Source organism: Anomalospiza imberbis, chromosome 1 (genome assembly GCF_031753505.1).
Source record: "Anomalospiza imberbis isolate Cuckoo-Finch-1a 21T00152 chromosome 1, ASM3175350v1, whole genome shotgun sequence".
Taxonomy (NCBI): Eukaryota; Metazoa; Chordata; class Aves; order Passeriformes; family Viduidae; genus Anomalospiza; species Anomalospiza imberbis.
Window position 1 is genome coordinate 9,812,231 of NC_089681.1, and position 6,425 is coordinate 9,818,655.

The 6,425-nt window shown below is 45.9% G+C and overlaps 1 long non-coding RNA gene across 1 annotated transcript; it reads left to right on the forward strand.

Moving 5' to 3' along the window:
- The first annotated feature begins 1,987 nt into the window (after window positions 1-1,987).
- On the forward strand, window positions 1,988-5,998 carry LOC137468914 (uncharacterized). Its single transcript, XR_010996252.1, has 2 exons — window positions 1,988-4,220; window positions 5,599-5,998. It is a non-coding gene; the product is annotated as an uncharacterized lncRNA (long non-coding RNA).
- The last annotated feature ends 427 nt before the right edge of the window (window positions 5,999-6,425 follow it).

Genomic DNA, 6,425 nt, shown 5'->3' on the forward strand with positions numbered 1-6,425 from the left:
ATTGTTGACAATCCAAGATTTGAAGTCTTAATTCTGTCACTTTATAGTTAAGCTGTTAGAAAATAAGAATGAAAGAGAGATATTTTTCCATCTTTAGTTAAAAAATGCTTATTTTGTTCCTTCAATAAAGAGAAATGATTACTTGAGCAAAAATTATGATTGTGCTAATTGGTGATCTAAGACATCTAGGAGATTTATGCAGAAGGTTTTCATTGTGTACAATAAAAGGTATTCTGATACCTCTAAAACTTTCTTTTATCTTCGCTTCTGCTATACAGAGTAATCAAGTGTCAAATGCCAATATGCATAGGGCCAAATGGGCCAATGAATCCTCTTCTTCACTCACCCTGAAGTCTTCATTTCACTGTAACAAGTGAAAGTCGGAGGTAATTCATATGGTCTGATACCTGACTAATCATCTGTAGTTTAATTGAGACCTTGAAGAACCTGTGTGGTCATTGTGAACCTACTTAGGAGCCCCTGAGTCCCAGAAATAGCACTCCTAAAATATATACTGAGCAATTATTCATTTTTTCAATTGGATGGGTGCATGCTGCGAGGTGATGCTATTGTAAACTGTTCACAATTCTCTCCTGTTGTGTTTAAAAAACCCCACGCCTGGATTTGTGCTCTTCTCATTGGATGTTGGCAATGTCTTTGTAAAGTATTCCTTGGAAGAGAGGGAGAGTATGCAGGTGGGCAGTGACATAAAGACCAGGTACTACCTGTACTCTAATTAAGCCAGATCAGGAGACAGTGAGTGCTTCTGCACTAATAATCAAGGACAAGTCCCAAATGTCATGACTAAAGTATTTCTTGTCTTCTTCCAAGAAGAGAGAATGTATACAAATTGTCCAAAAATACATGGAAACTTAATGAGAAAGCCCTTCCTATAGGAATGAATATTTGTTATTTTTATGTTGGGGTGGTGCTCTGAAAAAATGCTTCTGGGTGCCAAGATGTGGGAATATAGCCACTGGCATCCTGAAGTAACTTGGCAGTGTGATAAGTATACAGTCTGAAGTATAGAATGGCATCCTGAAGTAACTTGGAGTGTGATAGGGAATGCCTGGTCTTGACTGTGCAGAGTCTCATGCAAGTTTCCACTGCCTCACTTTCTTTTTGTTCCTCAAATAAAAGCAATCACTCTTCCTATGAACACATGTGATTAGAGGTGAGTATTTAGCAGCATTAATTCATGGTCTTTGTGAGAGCTCATTCCTTCCTCACCCCACCCCAGAGCATTTAAACCTTCCCTCTGCCAAAATATAATAAATTGCAGGTCTGGCCCCTAACGATTCCTCATCCAGGAAGCCAGGGATGAGGGCAATTTATCTCCTAACGATTAAACCTGCGGAAAAAAAAAAGGGTGAATTGCCTGAATGAAATTACTGCCCATGCATTATTCAGCCACCTGTGGGGGGTTCTGCAGGAGAACAGAGAGAGGCCAGCATCCCAGATAGATGGGCTCCTCTGGGATGGGCAGCCCATGCCAAGATCCGTGGGGAGTCATGGGGCTGTAGATGGCAGCAAAGGCTGTGGGATGGGAAAGCACAGTCAGAGCTGGTTTCAGGGGCTCCCAGAGAGATGGTGGGTGGATGCACGATGGCTCAAGCTTTGCAAGGCCATGGGAAGAAGAAGGATGCTCACCCCAGACTGGGGCTGGAAACATCAGAGAGGATCTGTCCTGCAGAAAAGAAGAGTGTGACAGAGAGAAGGGGAGAGGAGAAGAGAGCTCTCTGCAATGGTGTGTGCTTGTCTGCCCTGTCTGGACTGTCCAAGTCCCACCTGTGCTTTGCTCTTGGCCCTCAGTCCCTCTCTTGGCCCATGTACAAGGTTGGTGCTGTGTGCAGTGCCTTGAGGGCTTTGCTTCCCCGGCAGGTGCAAAGGGACCTGTCCCCTGCTCAGGGACAGGAGGGGACAGTGGAGGAGATGCAACAAATCATGCTGCTCTGCTTTGATAGTTGCTAAATCACATTTTTTTTAATTATAGTGCCCAGTTGGATATACAGATGTTAAAATTTTGATTGTGATTGCAAGTTATGGAGTCTCCCCTGTCCTGCACCTGGAGTGTCTCAGCTTCTGTGGCTTTTCCTTTGTCTTCTCAGTCAAAGAGCCAACAGGTGGGACAGGGTGTTCTACAGTGAATTCCCTGATATTTGCTCCTACAAAAGACAGGGTTCCTAGTTGAGCTGGGACTGATGATCAGTGTGTCACATCTGGCACATAAGGCTGCACAAGACTTTCAGGAGCATCACTCTTGCCATCCTGCTTTAGGGGCTAAACTCTGCTGGCTGTCCTGACTTATGGGTCAGCTTTGGTACATTAACCCCATACTATACCTTCCTACAGGGTAACCAAGCTGGGAGCCATCTTATCATTTAAAATCAGAGAGTTGAGAGATGCAGGAGAATATATCCAGATAAATGCTCCTCAGTGAACTCAGATGTTGGCCTGATGCTGACCCTGGTGTCCCTGGAACTGCTGCTGGCGAGCAGTGGGAATTTACCCACTTGTCTACTACTGTAAAAACTCTTCCCTGAACAGTCAGCTGCAATGCCCTGGAAAACTGATCAGGGCCAGCATGTGTATTTGATAATATGAAAAACTGTATTTTCCTCTTGGAAAATCCAGTGAAAGATCCACATCCAGTCTCCAGCGAAATCACTTTAATTTTTTTTCTTTAGTCTCCTTCTAGCTTTAGCTGATGTAGGACTGGGGCAGAGGGTGTGCACAAGTGCTGGGAAGTGAGAACTGCAGTGCTTTCACTGAAGCAGCGTTACTCGGCAGGCTGAGTGCAAGCCACCTTTAAGCTGTGCCAACTGGCTATTTTGAGTCTGGGAAATAGGCAATACCTCTAGGGTGCTAAAAGTTCATGAATTTTCTTTATTTTGATTGCAATACATAACAGAGAAACCAATACCCTTTGCTCTAGCAAGATTTGAGCAAGGTTTGAAAAGTAGCAGGGTTCTGACTGATGTGTCTCCACAGTGAAATGTTTTCTTCTTCCTAGTCTCAAAGTATGGCAAATGCTTCTGGCCACTGATCAGGACCAGGAAGAGTTTTTCATCCCAGAGCAGAGAGGAAAACTGTCTGACTGTGGGTGAATGAGAAATGGTAGTGCTGTGGGAAGTATGTTGGCATCTCTATACCAGGAATGGATGGCAATCCCAAATGGCTGCTCCAGTGCAATGTGTAGCCTCATCCCCTGTGAGTCAGACCTGCCTCATACCCGAATTTCCCTTGAGCAACTCCTAAATGGCATATCATGTCACTGAGACTCATACAGTTACAAAACTCACCCTAGCTGAAAACGGGCACGGAGCACTCTGGGGTCTGTCATTGAGCCCTCCTGTAACAGCCTGGGGACTTGCATGACAGGGGTGGGTGCTGGTCTCACATCAGTAACTGTCCAGACTTACTGGAATTGGTTGAACTGAGGGTCATGTGAGGGCTGGTGAAACCGGATGGATGCATTGTAGTGTGAGAACAAAAATAAATGGTATTGCACCCATCAGCTCTGGTCCATGAATAATAGAGATTCCTTGTTTACAGGATGTGGGACAATTGTTTAATTAGCTCAGTGTTTGCTGGTATTTTTCTTCCTTTTTGTCACATTTTAAGGCAGCATGTTTAAAAACAAGGTCGTAGGAGATGGAGTGAGTCCATGGAGCCCTCATCCCCACTCCTGGCGTATGGACCTTCACCACCAGTGACCTCCAAGAGCCATTCCTAGGGAACATCACCTTTCCCACCTCCGTGACCAAAGGCGCTGTGGGATTTTTGTTCACCTGTTCAAAGGGCCTATGAAGGAGACAGCGAGAGCTAAGGGAGAGCTAACAAATGATCCCTCCTGCTCCTTCCTGCCCTCCCAGCAGCCTGGGGGTCATGTAGCTTTAATTAATCAGTCGACTCACGTGGTGGCGCTGACACAAATGGCACCTGCTGTCATCCTCTCCCACGTAAATGCTGGTGATAAATGGCACGGGCTGTGCTGGCCAGTGATTCCAGTTGGCTGAGCAGAGATGGATGCTTGTGTCCCTCTCTGTGACAGAGGAGTTAATCATAATGAAGAGTGAATATGTAGGGCAAGCAGTTCCAGCCTGGTCTTCCAAGGAGGATGCTGTGGTCCAGTTCACAGAGGGACTTTAGCAGTGGTTTAGAAAGGCACAAAAGGTACCAAGTTCTCCCTCATGTGCCAGCAGATGGGTTTGGTGCAGGTCAGTTACATTTTAGAGGATGTTTTAGGTAACTGCATAGGGGAGGCTGGTAGCTGCTCCTTATCCTCAGTCCTTCCTGGATGCAATGTGCTGTGAATTCCTCTTACAGCAGAAATGTCCTGGCTGGTGCCACCAGGCGTGCAGCTCTGCTCCATCCTGTGGGAGGCTGAGTCACTGCTTCTGCCAGGCAGGACTTCAAGGCTTCTCAGAAGAAATGGTCATTAGGTTTATCTTCAGGTCCTGCTGACCCAAAGGGTTTTCTTGATCTGTTTAATACATCCAGAGGGACGAGTCTGGGCTTTCTAAGTTCCCTGAATCTGCCATTGCTCCTCTCCCTGTCAGTACTGTCTCACTGTGAAATCACAAATCTCCCTCCACCATGTGTGTACCTTCTAGGATAGGAGATTCTATGAACAGGAGTGTGACTCACCACAGAGCCTGTTGTGAGGTAATGCAGCAAGGGCTGCCTCCAAGCCTGGAGTATCAGAAACAGGGTCAATGCCATCAGATGGTCACAAACTCCTCCCTGTGTTTAGCCAAGGAGGTGTGCTGGTCTGTGTCAAGCATCTGCATGGCTCTCAGGCCTGTACTTCTCCCAGCACCTGATCTCAGCCACTGCTCTTAGTGACAGTGACTAGTAACAGTAAAAAGGAGCCAGGTCAGAGGGCATGTATGCATATGCCCAATTTTCCCTTTGCAGAATTGTTTTACAGGTATCAGACACTCAGGTGATGTGGTATCTGGCGGTAGAAATGATATGGGGGCAGGAGAAAGAGTGTAGTGGGCAGAGAGGAGCCAACTGAAATTCAGCAAAGGCAAATGCAGGGTCCTGCATCTGGGGAGGAACAACCCCCGGCATCATGACAGGGTGAGGGCTGACCAACTGGAAAGCAGCTCTGTGGAGAAGGACATGGGCTCCTGGTGGACAACAAGCTGTCCATGAGCCAGCAGCATCCTTGCATCCAAGATCAGTGGTTTCCTGGGGCACATTAAGAAGAACACTGACAAGAGGTTAGGGGAGGTGATCCTGCCCCTCTATTCAGCCCTAGTGAGGTGTCTCTTAAGTGCTGTGTCCAGTTCTGAGCTCCTCAGCACAAGAGAGACATGGAGCTCCTGGAGTGGGTCCAGTTGAGGACAACAAAGATGATTAAAGACAGGAGCATCTCTCTTGTGAGGAAAGGCTGGGCCTGTTCAGCCTTGAGGAGAGATGACTGAAAGGGGACCTCATCAATGTCCATCAAGGATGAGCTCTGTGGGAGTTGTTTGGTCTGTGGTGTAAGGTACTGGATGGGGATTCAAAGTCTAGAGCACAAAGCCTTTCTCTCTGGTGCTCAGACTGGCTGCACACAATCTGCAAAATCTCCAGGCTCTCTTTCAGACCTGTCCTACCAGATCAAAAAAGCACAAAATACTTCCACTGAGGGAATCATTGGAGACTTCTCCAGTAGCCAAGGAGAGAACTTTTAATGTCTGCAGTGTCCTGGTGGCTATGCTACATGACTGAAAAGTCAATATTTATATTGTTATTGACTTCTCCAGAATGAATTCAGCAACCCCTATTAAGGATCTCATTCTTGAAGTAACTTCATAGTTATTGAGAGTAATCTTCATAAATGATGTTATTGCTTCCATGTAATCTTATCCAATAGATCTTTCTGTATCAGCTATGATTTGTTTTAATGGGGGAATTGGTGCAGAGTTCCTTGTTTTTTTTCAGACTGTGCTGAGCAGTGTGATTTAAGACTGAAAAGACATGTTTTTGTCTTTTGACAGTGCAATTTGATTGCAAAGAAGTGTCCAGTCTTTTCTGCTCTGACAGCTAATGTACGGGTCTGTGTGTCAGTATGGGGACATTACCCAGGCTGGGGTCACCTGGGCGACCTTTTCTCATCGCTCTGCCACCGAGCTGGACATGCAGGGAACTGGAGATGCTGTCTGCATGACAAATTAGAGCAGTGTTCCCAGTTTTCCCTCTTCTACTTTGGGACCCATTGATCACTGTCAGTGAATATCTGCTGGGTGTCCCCTGAAATAAAGCTTTTCTCTGTTGTTCTCTGTCCAGATTCCATCAAGTGCTAAAAACTCCTTCTGACTTCAGTGATATTTGGATAGTTTTCTTTGAAAAAAGAGAAAATAAAACACATTAACTCTGCTCCAAATCCCCAGAAAAATTAGAAATAATATCAGTAAAAATGGTGGGGTTGA